The sequence below is a fragment of the Triticum aestivum genome, chromosome 2B (assembly GCF_018294505.1).
Source record: "Triticum aestivum cultivar Chinese Spring chromosome 2B, IWGSC CS RefSeq v2.1, whole genome shotgun sequence".
Lineage (NCBI taxonomy): Eukaryota > Viridiplantae > Streptophyta > Magnoliopsida > Poales > Poaceae > Triticum > Triticum aestivum.
The window spans coordinates 270,066,254-270,079,335 of NC_057798.1; positions in this window are offsets into that span (position 1 = coordinate 270,066,254).

Sequence of the window (13,082 nt, forward strand, 5' to 3'; positions counted from 1 at the left end):
CCTAACCTAGATAATTAACCTAATTAAACTAGCTAACCTATGCATGAGAGAGAGAGGAGGGGTGGGGGCTTACAGAGGATGGCTCTGGTGGTGGCGACGGAGGTAGTGGTGGCGAGGGAGGCAGGGGTGTCTCCGATGACGGTGAGGGAGGCAGGGGCATCTCCGGTGACGGCGAGGGAGGCAGTTGTGGTGAGGAAGGATCCGGTGGCATCGACGGCGGCTCCAGTGGCGTTGATGAGGCCGCGCGGCTCCGTGGCATTGGGGGCGGCTCTGGTGGCGTCGATGGCGCACGGCTCCGGTGGCGTCGACGTCGGCAGGAGACAGTGGTGAAGTGGGGCGACGGTGAATCGGGGAGACGGCGGCGCGCGGGGTGGGTTGAGGGATTTTGGGGAGAAGTGGTGGCCGGGGGGAAACGGTTTTTTGGTTAAGTCAAACTTAGCGGTAGCGCGTTTGGTAAAACGCACTATAGCTAAGATAGCTATAGCGGTTTTTACAAAACACGCTGTTGCTATAGCTATGTAATTTTCTTCCATTTTTTAATTTCCTTGTCTGTTTCTATAGTGGGGGTCTAGGACACGCGCTGCAGCTACGTTAGCTATAGCGCCTCTTACAAACACACGCTGCTGCTATGCCTTCCTCCGTTTTTTTCGCTTTTTCATTTATTTTGCTTTATATTTTATTTTTTCCTTTCTCCTTTTTCTATTTCTTTCATTTTCACTTACTTTTCTATTTGTTTTTCATCTTATTTTATTTCCGTTAGTAGTAGCGCTCTTCTTAGGAAACGCGCTGCTACTTATGCCCTAGCGGTAGCGCGTTTCTTCCAAGCCCGCTACAGCTATGCGTAGCCTATCATTCTACCAATGGGAATATTAGTAGTAGCGCTTTTGCCACTACACGCGCTACTGCTAAGGTTGTGTCTGTAGCGCGGTTTTTCTTCAATCGCTACTGCTATCTAGCACTAGCGCCCTTTTTTGACCCGCGCTGTTGCTAAATTTCTGTGTATAAGGTTTTCCCTAGTAGTGCCGGGTGGTGCACGCATATATTCTTCCTTGCCGAGATGTGGGACGCCTACCGTGCATTTTCTCGGTCCTCCTCGGTCGTAGTGCCGAAGCAAGTAAATGAGTCGTCAAATTATGAAAGACCACTATCGGTGTTAAAACCAGCGGATCTCGGGTAGGGAGTCTCGAACTGTGCGTCTAAGGCTAATGGTAACAGAAGGCGGGGGACACAATGTTGACCCAGGTTCGGGCCCTCTCTATGGAGGTAATACCATACTTCCTGCTTGATTGATCTTGATGATATGAGTATTACAAGAGTTGATCTACCACGAGATCGTACAGGCTAAACCCTAGAAGCTAGCCTATGATTATGATTGTTATTGTCCTACGGACTAAACCCTCCAGTTTATATAGACACTGGAGGGGGCTAGGGTTACACAGAGTCGGTTACAGAGAAGGAAATCCACATATCCAAATTGCCAAGCTTGCCTTCCACGCAAAGGAGAGTCCCAGCCGGACGCGGGATGAAGTCTTCAATCTTGTATCTTCATAGTACAACAGTCCGGCACAAGTACATAGTCCGGCTGTCCGGTTGTCTGAGGACTCGCTAATACAGGACTCCCTCAGTAGCCCCTGAACCAGGCTTCAATGACGATGAGTCCGGTGCGTAGATTGTCTTCGGCATTGCAAGGCGAGTTCCTTTTCCGAATACTCCATAGAAGATTTTGAACACAAGGATCGTGTCCGGGTCTGCAAAACAAATTCCACATACCACCGTAGAGAGCACAATATTCCACAAATCTAATCTGCTAACATCTTTTCATAGCTTGACATCACGCCACGGCCCGGTCATTATTCGAACCGTTTTTCTCAACCTATTACTGCACAACTTGTGAGGCGGTTTCATTGGCACGTCTTGTCGAAGCAGAGATCGTGTCCCTTATCACGGGATTCTCATCAATACGGGTTTGGGTAACCCAACCGCGCCATCAACACTGCGCTTCAGAAATAAGCGAGTTTACAGGGCAAGTGGGGAGATGCATGGTTTCTACCGCCTTTATAAAGAGATAAGGATTCCCCTTTTTCACCCACGCCTTCTCCTGCCTTTGCTCATCCATTCTCTCTCACTCAAGCTCCAGCGCCCAAGCGTTCGTCTTCTCCGCCCACAAAGGATCTTCGAAAATGTCCGATCCGGAGCAGGAGGCAAATGGATGGCCTCTACCGTTCGGGAGAAGGATATCAAAAAGCTTCGGTAGGCCGGGTATCTGGCAAATAAAATCAGCCACCGTCTCCCGACGGCGGGACAGATCGTCCCTACTCTGGAATCCCACGAGACGGTTGTATTCCTCCCTCACTTTGTCCGCGGGCTAGGGTTTCCCCTCCACCCATTCATTCGCGGCATCATGTATTACTACAAGATCAATTTTCATGATCTATCCCCCAATTCCTTCCTCAACATCTCGATATTCATCGTCGTGTGCGAGGCCTTTCTCCGCATCTCGCCACACTTCGGCTTATGGCTGAAGATTTTTAATGTGAAGGCCAAGGTAGTGAGCGGCGAGCATGCTGAGTGCGGAGGTGCCATGGCGAGCAAGATGCCCAACATCACATGGCCATCAGGTACTTTCCATGATTTCGTCAAGGGGTGGCAACAGAAGTGGTTCTATGTCACTGAGCTGCGCGGCGCGAAATGGGCCGCAACTCCCGAATTCCGATCCGGAGCTCCCCTGCAGCTTACGTCCTGGCCCAAGAAGGGCCTGAACTGGTCTTCGCCCGACGAGTTGTCGGTGCTCTAGACGCATGTCAAGGATATGGAAGACAAGAATATCAAACTTGTCAATGTAGTCCAGGTGATGTTAGTTCGCCGGATTCTCCCTTGTCAACACAAGGCCTCCAATTTGTGGGAATTCGACCCGGCCAAGCACCAGACCCTGCTGGAGTTCTTTGGCTCATCACACAAAGACATCTGGAAGGTGCTCTTTAAGTCCAGCAAATCATGGCCGGACTCAGCTGAGGACCGCGGGTACCAACTGTCCCATCCTGCAAGTTCGATAAGCCATTGTATGTTGGCAAGTCATTCATTTTATTTGCATAATCCAAGAGAAATGCTTAATGTGTTTCCACAACTCTCCTAGGGCTGGATGAAGAAGGCGGGGCAGATCCACTGTCTGGCCTTACTGCCAGGACAACCAGCCAGCCCACTTCTAACGAAGATGTTGGTCCCGGTGCCTTACAAGGCGCCGAAGAAGAAGGCCGAGAAGGAGAACAAAGAGACCAGGGGCAGCCTTCATCACCGCGGCACTTCAGAGACAATATCCGAAGACTCTGAAGCACACTCTTCCTCCAGAGAGGACAAGGAAGAGGAGGAAAACCAATCCACCCCAGCGAGGGGAAGAAAGAAAAGGACGGCCTCCACATCCTTGGAGGCCGAGTCACCTAAGATGGGAAAGACTCCCCTTACAGAGGAGTCCACTACTGCTACCGATAGCAGCCCGGAGTGGGATCCTAGGGCCTAGCCCCTGGTGAGATCGTGAGTATATAAAACCTGGACACGTTATGCATCTAGACTCACTATTGTATGACGTTTTAATCATCGAGTCACACCCTTTTTTTCTACAGTCCGGCGAGGTCCCGCACCGAACAATCCTCATCGGAGGATCTACTAGGCTCGGATGATATGGACAGCGGGACACCCCCGAAGGCCCCTTCCCCAGAACATGTGAAGGATACCGGGGCATCGTCCCAGAGGGACCCAGGCCAAGGAGGGGGGGAGAAGGTCATCAAGGCGGCGCCAGGAGGTCAAACTTTAGGGGCCGTACACACGGGAGAGAAGGCTCCCATGGACATCGACGGCGGGTGTTATCTCGAATTTGGCCCCCAACCGGATAAAATTCCGGAGACCGATACGGTTCGAAAATCAGGCAGGCAGCCTCCCTCGACTGGAGGGGGTCCGCCTATTCCACCGGCAACCTCTGCCCAACCAGAGGTGCCGGATACTTTATCAGCGGCGCTGAAAAGCGCCTCCATTGTTGAGGAACACCGTGCCCTTATGGGTGTGGTGATTGAGAAGATTCAGTCCGCTGAGAGTGGGCTGAATGAAGCCTGTACCAGCCTTATAACGGGCTTTGAGGTATGTTTTGTGAGGTTTCAAAGAGTGTCGTAGTATAGGTAGTAGCCCCTGATACACTGTTCGTTGAAAGAAAGAACTGGACAGAGGATCAAATATATGTTCACAGGAGACTCACTTTATGGCATCTCTCCCTCCTTTGTTTTTTTATAAGTAGGCATCTGTAGCGACTGCCGCCTCTCATACTGCGGAAGTCTCCGGACTGAAGCAGAGTCTGGAGCGGGCCAAAGAAGAACTCGGCCGAGTAAAGAAGCAATTGGAGGATAACCAACGTATGTAAAAACCTTGTTCGCGTTCAGCGGGAATGAATAATTTACTATGATAAAATATGTTCATGGTGTGCTATAGGGGCGATGAACGAAGTCAAGGCTCTTAAGAAGGCTGTGGCCGAGGCCGAGAAAAAGGCGGCCGCAGAGCAGGCTCTTCGTGAGAAGCACGAGGCCAGGGTTATTGAACCTGAGCAAGAGCTCCAAGAGGCTGTGAAGAAATGCGAGTCCTTGGGGCAGAGTTTAACAGAGAAAGAGTCTAACTCACCAAGGCTCATCAAGCCACACGAGATGCCCCGGGGGAAACCCAAGGTGCCCTGCAGGAAATCCAAGAGGCGAGGAAGATCGCGGCGGGTAAGGCATTTGCTATGCAAAGCAAGTATTTTGACGAGAAAATTACGTTGCTAATTCGGATTTCTCCAGGGGTATTTGCGGAGCTTCCACGCAGCATATCTGATGCCGCACAATTCTATCGAGCCGAAGAAAGGAGCACTACAGAGAAGCTCTTCTGGTCGCAGTATCTGGCGCCGGTGTATCTAGTGCCCTTTGCCGATCAGCTGAAGTGGCTAGTCAAAGTACATAAGGCGATCGAACTAGCCATGTAGGATTTAATTATCCGGCTATGGCCTGCCGAGCAGATTCCCAGTAGTTACTTCGGGCTAGTAAAGCGGTTTGTGAGTGCCTGCCCTCGACTTGAAGTCATCAAGCGGTCGGTCTATATGGAGGGTGCACAAATGGACTTCGCCCGCGCGAAGGTGCACTGGGCAAAGATGGATGCTGAAATGCTGATGACTGAAGGACAGCCGGAGGGGAAGGAGCACCGCAAGCTCGAGTTATATTATGATAGTGTCCTGAAGGGATCCCGTCTTGTGGCGGAGCAATGCGCCAAGGACATTATATTCCCATGAATATAGTCATGCTGTCCTTTGTAATGTGAAACAAGGTCATTTCTATTATTTATTTCCTGTTATTTGAAAGTTTTTCCTCTTGTGTGGCCATTTTGTATATTAATCCTGAGAGTTGTTAGTCGTTGGCTTCTACCCCCATGTAGGAAGTACGGGGGTGTTCGGGGTAAACCTGAGCACTCTTTACCCCAATTTTGGGTCCTTGAAGGAGGTGTTTAGCACAACGAACCAGGCAATCAGACTATAAGGCTTTATCACTCTCACTTAGCCATAGGAGTTTGACAAAAGAAAGGTAGGTGCAGCCCCTGGTGTTCGGAAGACCGCACTAGGGGCTCTATAAGCACTCGATCGGAAGAGAAGCCGATCCGTCACACGCTGCATTAGTTATCGCATAATGCGGAAGAAATCCTTAAAGATTTTGCAACCTCTCAAACAGCTGACCAGCTCTCGCCGTATCATGACAGTCAGTTTTCGGCTTTCTCTATTGAGGCGCTCGTCCGGAAGAACCGGGACACAATCGCAGTAGTTCTCCCTTTACTACCCTAGCCGATATAGCGGAACATAGGGTAGCAAGCACAGGAGCCGGGCAACCCAACTATTGACCCAAGACATGATTCAGAGCCGATGCATATAATGCTATAAGTACGGGGTGCCAAATGACCTTGAAGGTGTTCGGACTTTATTGACGTATTATGGGTACAACGAGGCCCCTGGCATATTAAGGCATATCGCATTGTATGGATGCCATTTGTCAAAGAGTGTCAATAAGAAACAACAACAGATAAACATCATATAAAGCCGCATAATGTAATTGAATAATACGTCGACGCGTACGAGTACGTATAGTGTAATAAAAAGAAATATGACTTAGAACCTGCTGTGACCGGGGGAGGGAAGCCGTGTGCGGATCCGGGTAATAATCGGATGGTTATCAAGGGGAATGTCTATTTCCTTCCTTGGTGTGTTCGTCCCCTCGTGGGTCTGGTCGTCGTGTCGCCGGTGATGGCCTACACAAAAGTGGACCTGCAAAGAAAATGCAAAAATGTTTGTGTGCCATGGAGCGGTTAAGCCGCATTGTGTGGCCTATCCTAGTTTTGCCTCCGTTTACTGCCGGAGTGTTTTAATTGAGCTCCTGACGAGCCGGGCTATCCTGCCGCAAAGTAGTTCGGACTCCTTTGACAGTGTCCAGGAGCTTGGCCATCGACTCAAGGTTCGATTGAAAGATGCCCCTTGTTGCTTCTACTGTTAAGGCGGCAGTGCACTCTTCGGCGCGGAGGGAGCGTTCGGCCTTGCCATTAACTGTTATGACACCACGCGGAACGGGCATCTTGAGCTTAAGGTAGGCATAATGTGGTACCGCGTTGAATCGAGCAAACGCGGTTCGTCTGAGCAGTGCATGGTAGTTACTGCAAAGAGGGATGATGTCGAAGATTAACTCTTCGGTACGGTAATTGTTCGGTGATCCAAAGACTACCTCCAGAGGGATAGAGCCTGTACAACAGGCCTTCACACCTGGTATAACACCTTTAAAGGTGTTTTTAGTGGGTTTGATCATTGAAGGATCGATACCCATCTTACGCACTATGTCCTGATACAGCAGGTTCAGACTGCTGCCTCCGTCCATTCGGACTCATGTGAGGTGGAATCTGTCAATTATTGGGTCCAGGACTAGTGCGGCTGAATTGTCGTTACAGGAATTGGTCGGGCAATCCGTACGGTCAAAGGTGATCGGGCCAGGCGACCATAGGTTATATTTTGGGGCGACTGGCTCCGTTGCGTCGTCATCCCTGAGAGTGCACATCTGCTTCCATTTGGGAATATGGGTGGCGTTTATCATGTTCACCATTTTGATTTGCGGAGGAAATTTCTTTTGTCCTCCTGTATTCGGTGGTCGGGGCTCCTCGTCGTCGTCATCGCTTTGCGACCCCTTCTCCTTGTTTTCAGCACCTGACCTGTCGGCTTGTTTCAAGACCCGGCATTCTAAGTTGTTATGATTGGCTGGTGTTCCTCGGGTGCCATGAATTTAGCATGGACGGTCGAGTATGCGGTCCAGACTGGACGGGCCCGGATTGTTTCTTTGGAATGGCTTTTTCCGCTGACCGGACTTAGAGCCACTAAATCCGGCATTGACGACCGTGTCTTCGGGGTTATCGCCATTATTGCGATGCTTGTGTTTGTTGCGTCGGGGCTTGCTACTACTATCTCTGGCGTCTGGGGTGCCAGGATTTCTTGATGTGCTGTTACTGCGAGCCAGCCAGCTATCCCCGCCCGCACAAAATTGGGTCATGAGTGTCGTGAGGGCTGCCATGGATTTCGACTTCTCTTGGCCGAGGTGTCGGGCGAGCCACTCATCAAGGAAGTTATGCTTAAAGGCCGCTAGGGCTTCGGCATCTGGACAGTCGACAATTTGGTTCTTTTTAGTTAGGAACCGAGTCCAGAATTTCCTGGCTAACTCTCCGGGCTGTTGCTTTATGTGACTTAAATCATCAGCATCCGGTGGTCGCACATAAGTGCCCTGGAAGTTATCCAGGAATGCGTCTTCCAGGTTCTCCCAACTTTCAATGGAGTTTGCCGGCAAAATATTCACCCAATGTCGAGCCGGTCCCTTGAGTTTAAGTGGGAGGTACTTGATGGCGTGTAGATCATCACCATGGGCCATGTGAATGTGGAGAAGGAAATCTTCTATCCATGCCGCGGGGTCTGTAGTCCCATCGTAGGGCTCGATGTTCACGGGCTTAAACCCTTCTGCGAATTCATGCTGCATTACCTCGTCAGTGAAGCATAGGGGGTGTGCGACGCCTCTATGCCTGGCTATATCATGACACAGTTCAAATGAGTATGGTCTTTTGTATTCGGCCCGGCCGGATTTGTATTTAGTATATCCGATGTGGCGGTCATTTTCGCGCATTGGGGCGCGCCCCTGTGATCCGTAGATCGATCTTGACTGTCCTGCTTTGTTTTCCAATGCATCTCGTAGGTCATGCGTGTAGCCCCGGGCCTTCGTGTTTTTACTTGTTTGGTGACGGGGTGCAGGCTGGTGTTCAGTCTGATACACCGCTTTGTCTCGGCCACGGGGTGGCCGCTCAGCCGCATCATGCGCTGGTAATGTAGGCTCTAGTGCCACTTCCTCAAATTGAGGTAACAACCTGCGCTTTGGTTAACTTTTGTTGGGCACTCGAGTCCGTATTCCTCGGCTACTAGGACCTCAGTCCATCTATCAGTTAGCAGATCTTGATCAGCTTGAAGCTGTTGTTGCTTTTTCTTCAGGCTTTTTGCAGTGGCCATAAGCCGGCGCTTGAAGCGCTCCTGCTCGACGGGGTCCTCAGGCACGATGAATTCTTCATCACCGAGGCTCACCTCATCTTCGGAGAGGGGCATGTAATTGTCATCCTCTGAGTCTCCATCCATTGCCTGTTTATCAGGGCTAGCTTGCCCATCCTCCCGTCCGTCTTGCTTCAAGCTTGGCTAGGCGGGATTGTTTTTGTCTTCGGCATCATCCGGAGTGCTATTGTCTCTTGTGCCGGTATCGCTATTTTTTCTATGACGGGGCTTAGAGCGGCGCCGCTGACGCCGGCGCTTAGATTGCTTCTCAAGGGGATTATCCTCCGTTGCGTCATCGCCATTGCTTGCTTTGGGTGTGTCCACCATATATATATCATATGATGAAGCACCCTTTGGGCAGTTGTTCCTGTTCTTCTCCGGCATCATTCTCCATACCGTCGTGTCTTCGCAGTCGAAATCAAGCATGTCGGTTAAGTCGTCGATAGTGGCTATTAAGTGGGTGGTGGGTGGGGAACGAATTTCTTCGTCGTCCGCTTCCCACTCAAGCTGGACATAGTTCGGCCAGGAGTTTCCTAAAAGGAAGAGAGATTTTAATGAGTTTAGCACGTCGCACAAGGGCGAGTGCTGAAAGATATCCGCGAAGGTAAACTCCATGATCAGTGCCCAATCCGGTTCGATAAGCATGGATGCGCGCGGTTCGGAGCCTATGGCCGGAGACGAGTCCGAGGGTCCGATGACATAGACCTCATTGGAGGCGAAGTCTGTGTTCGGCTCTATCACCGATGAGTGTGCGGCCTCCATGGCGGAGTCTATCCACCCGTCCTCGGATGGCACGATCTGCTCCAGATCTAAGGCCGGGGCAGCTGTCGGTGTCAAAACCGGCGGATCTCGGGTAGGGGGTCCCGATCTATGCGTCAAGGCTGATGGTAACAGGAAGCAAGGGACACAGATGTTTACCCAGGTTCGGGCCCTCTCGATGGAGGTAAAATCCTACTTCCTGCTTGATTAATATTGATGATATGGGTAGTAAAAGAGTAGATCTACCACGAGATCGTAGAGGCTAAACCCTAAGAGCTAGCCTATGATGGTATGATTGTAATTGTGATCGGCCTTCTAAGGACCAACCTCTCCGGTTTATATAGACACAGGAGAGGGCTAGGGTTTACATGGAGTCGGTTACAAGAAAGGAAAGATAATATCCGGATCGCCAAGCTTGCCTTCCACGCAAAGGAGAGTCCCATCCAGACACGTGCCGAAGTCTTGAGTCTTGTATCTGCACGCTTCAATAGTCCAGACGTTGTACACAGTCTGGCTGTCCGGATACCCCCTAATCCAGGACTCCCTCAGTAGCCCCTGAACCAGGCTTCAATGACGATGAGTCCGGCACGCAGTATTGTCTTCGGCATTGCAAGGCAGGTTCCTTCTCCAAATACTCCAAAGTAGTGATCGAACACTTAAATCGTGTTCGGATCCACAAAATGATCTTTACACACCACTGTAGAGAGAATGATATTTCACAAACGCACTCTGCTGACAACTTTTTCTGATGACGTGACATGTTATTACCGTCGGATCATTATTCGAACCGTTTTCCCACAACCAGCTACAGCGCATATTGCGAGGCGGTTTCTTTGACATGTCTTGTCAAAGCAGAGATCGTGTCCCCTTATGGCAGGATTCTCATCAATACGGGTATGGGTAATCCCACCATGCCATCAATCGTGGCGCTTGGGAAGCAAGCGATTCTCAACGGGCAAGTGGGGAGGCGCACCGCTTTCGTCGCCTCTATAAAGGGATAAGATTTCCTCATTTTTACCCACGCCTTCCTTCTTCCTTGCCCACTCTTGCCCCCTCGAGCTCCAGCGCCCAAGCCCAAGTCTTCTCCGCACAACTAAACATGTCCGGAACAGGAGGCAAGTGGGTGGCTTCCACCGTCAAGGAGAAGCATGTTGCAAATCTTCAGGCGGCCGGATACTTGGCCGCAGACATTGCGCACCGGCTACCGGACGCTCGGCAGGTCATTCCGACCCAGGACCCCAAGAGAGGGTCGTGTTCGTCGCCCACTTCGTTAGTGGACTAGGGTTCCCACTTCACCCCTTCGTCCGCGGGCTCATGTTCTACGACGGGCTAGATTTCCATGATCTAGCCCCGAATTTCGTCCTCAACATCTCGGCGTTCATCGTCGTATGCGAGGCCTTCCTCCGCATCCGGCCTCACTTCGGCCTATGGCTGCAAACCTTCTTCGTGAAGCCGAAGGTTGTAAGTGGCCAACAAGCGGAGTGCGGAGGGGGCATGGTGGGCAGAATGCCTAATGTCACATGGCTCGACGGCTCCTTTGCGGAGACCGTCAAAGGATGGCAATCGGGGTGGTTTTACATCACCGAGCCAGCGACGCCAACTGGGCGGCGGCCCCCGAGTCCGATCCGGACCCCCATGCGGCTCACCTCCTGGGAAAAGAAGGGCCTGTCCTGGGGCGATTCTACGGAGCTGACTGGACTCCAGACATGCATCAAAAGCATGAAGGACAAGAACATCAAGCTTGTCAACGTGATCCAGGTCATGCTCCTCCGCCGGATCCTGCCCTACCAAAGGCGGGCACTCAATCTGTGGGAGTTCGTCCCGGCCGAACACCAGACGCTCCGCAAGCTCTATGACATGACGCACAAAGGCGCATGGACGGTGTTGTTCAAGGCCTCCGAAGTACCTCCTCCCACATCCAAGGACCACGGGCTTCACGCCGCGCGGGCTCCTAGCCAGGTAAGTTCTCAAACTACCACCGGATTTGGTTCTTTCCAATATATTCACGGGAGAACCGTAAGCAGTTATGCATGTTTGTTCAGGATTATGTGGAGACAGCGGAGCAGATTTACTATCCGGCTCCGCTGCCAGAAGGCCCATCCGATGCTCCCCTGATGGAGATGCTGGTCCCAGCATCGTACAAGGTGTCGGAGAAGAAGGCCGAAAAGAAGGCCCCGGGGACCTGAAAGGGTCTCCGTCGTAAGGTTGTGCCAGAGGCCTCGTCCAAAGACGATGAGGCGCACTCCTCCATGAAGGGGAGGAGGAAGAAGAAGACGCCCCATCCGGAGAGGATGAGGGGCCCGAGGGAGCGGACCAAGGGGCCGGGAAAGGCCCTCGGCGTAAGGCCATCATACCCCTGTTGTCTGATGATGACGAGACAGATTCTTCCTACGGGGGTGGGAGGAACCAAAAAAAACTCTACCTCCCCGCACTGGGGAGGAGAGAAAGAGAAAAGCCGCCATGGCCGCTCACAGCGAGGAGGGGTGGCTGCCCAGAGGGAAGCCCCCAGCGCGATCGTAAGTGTCTGTATTCTATCATGATTTCACTTCATAGTTTTTGTATTTATAATGCCGAACATATATGCAGTTCGGCCAGGGCTCACCCCGAGGTATCTTCCTCCGGGTCCCAGAGCGACTCAGGGATAAATTCGCTTCCGACGGCCACCACTCCTCAACCCGCGGACAACCTGGAGGTGTTGTCCCAAAGGCTCCCAGAGCAGGGGAGGTGACTCTGGAGACGCCCCAAGGTGGGATTCCAGATGTCGGACACGCGGGGTTCAAGATCCCCGTGGATCGTGTCGATGAGAGCCATGGCAAGCCGGGCTCTCAGCCGAACACAGTTCGGAACCTTTGATGGTTCCGGACTCAGGCGGGCGGCCCCTCATTAGGGAGGGCGAGCCGTCTACGTCGAGGACTTCCGTTGCGCATGAGGCGCCGGATTGTCTGCTGGAAGCGCTTCACGACGCTTCCATGGATGAAGAGCACCGTACTCTTATGAGTATGGTGATTCGTAAGGTTTCATCCGCCAAGAGCGGGATAACCGAAGCTTGCACCAGCCTCTTGACAGGCTTTGAGGTAAGTAATAAATATGTGTAAAATTACCACCCGATAGGTAGTAGCCCCTGATACTTTGTTTGGTGTTCGGAACGAAAAGCCAAACGGAGGGTCAATTATAATCTGCAGGAGCCCAATAACAAGTATTGTTGTGAATAAGCAGGCTGTGCTGCTTGCTGCTGCTGCCCGAACTGCCGAGGTTGCCGAACTGAAATGGGACCTGGAGCAGGCGCAGGGAGAGCTCGACCTCACGGAGAGGAAACTCCAAGAGAACAAGGGTAAGTGATTCCCGCTGTTATGCATTTATGGATAGGCAAAATTGGTGAGTCTAACGCCTACATGTCTTGACTATGCAACAGGGGCCACCACCGAAGTGGCGTCCCTGAAGAAGGCGATGTCCGAGGACGAAGTCAAGGCGGCCTCGGAATGTAAGGAGCGCGAAAAGCAAAGTGCCAGGGTGGGCGAGGTACAACAAGAGCTCCGGGACCTCGGCAAGAAGTGTGATTCCATGGAGCATGATCTGAAGGCGAAAGAGGCCGAGCTTACGAAGGCCCTTGTGAATTTGAAAGACGCCAAGGCCGAAGCAGAGAAAGCACAACAGGAGATCCAGGAGGCCAAAAAGATAGCAGCGTGTAAGAAGTTCTTTATGCAAA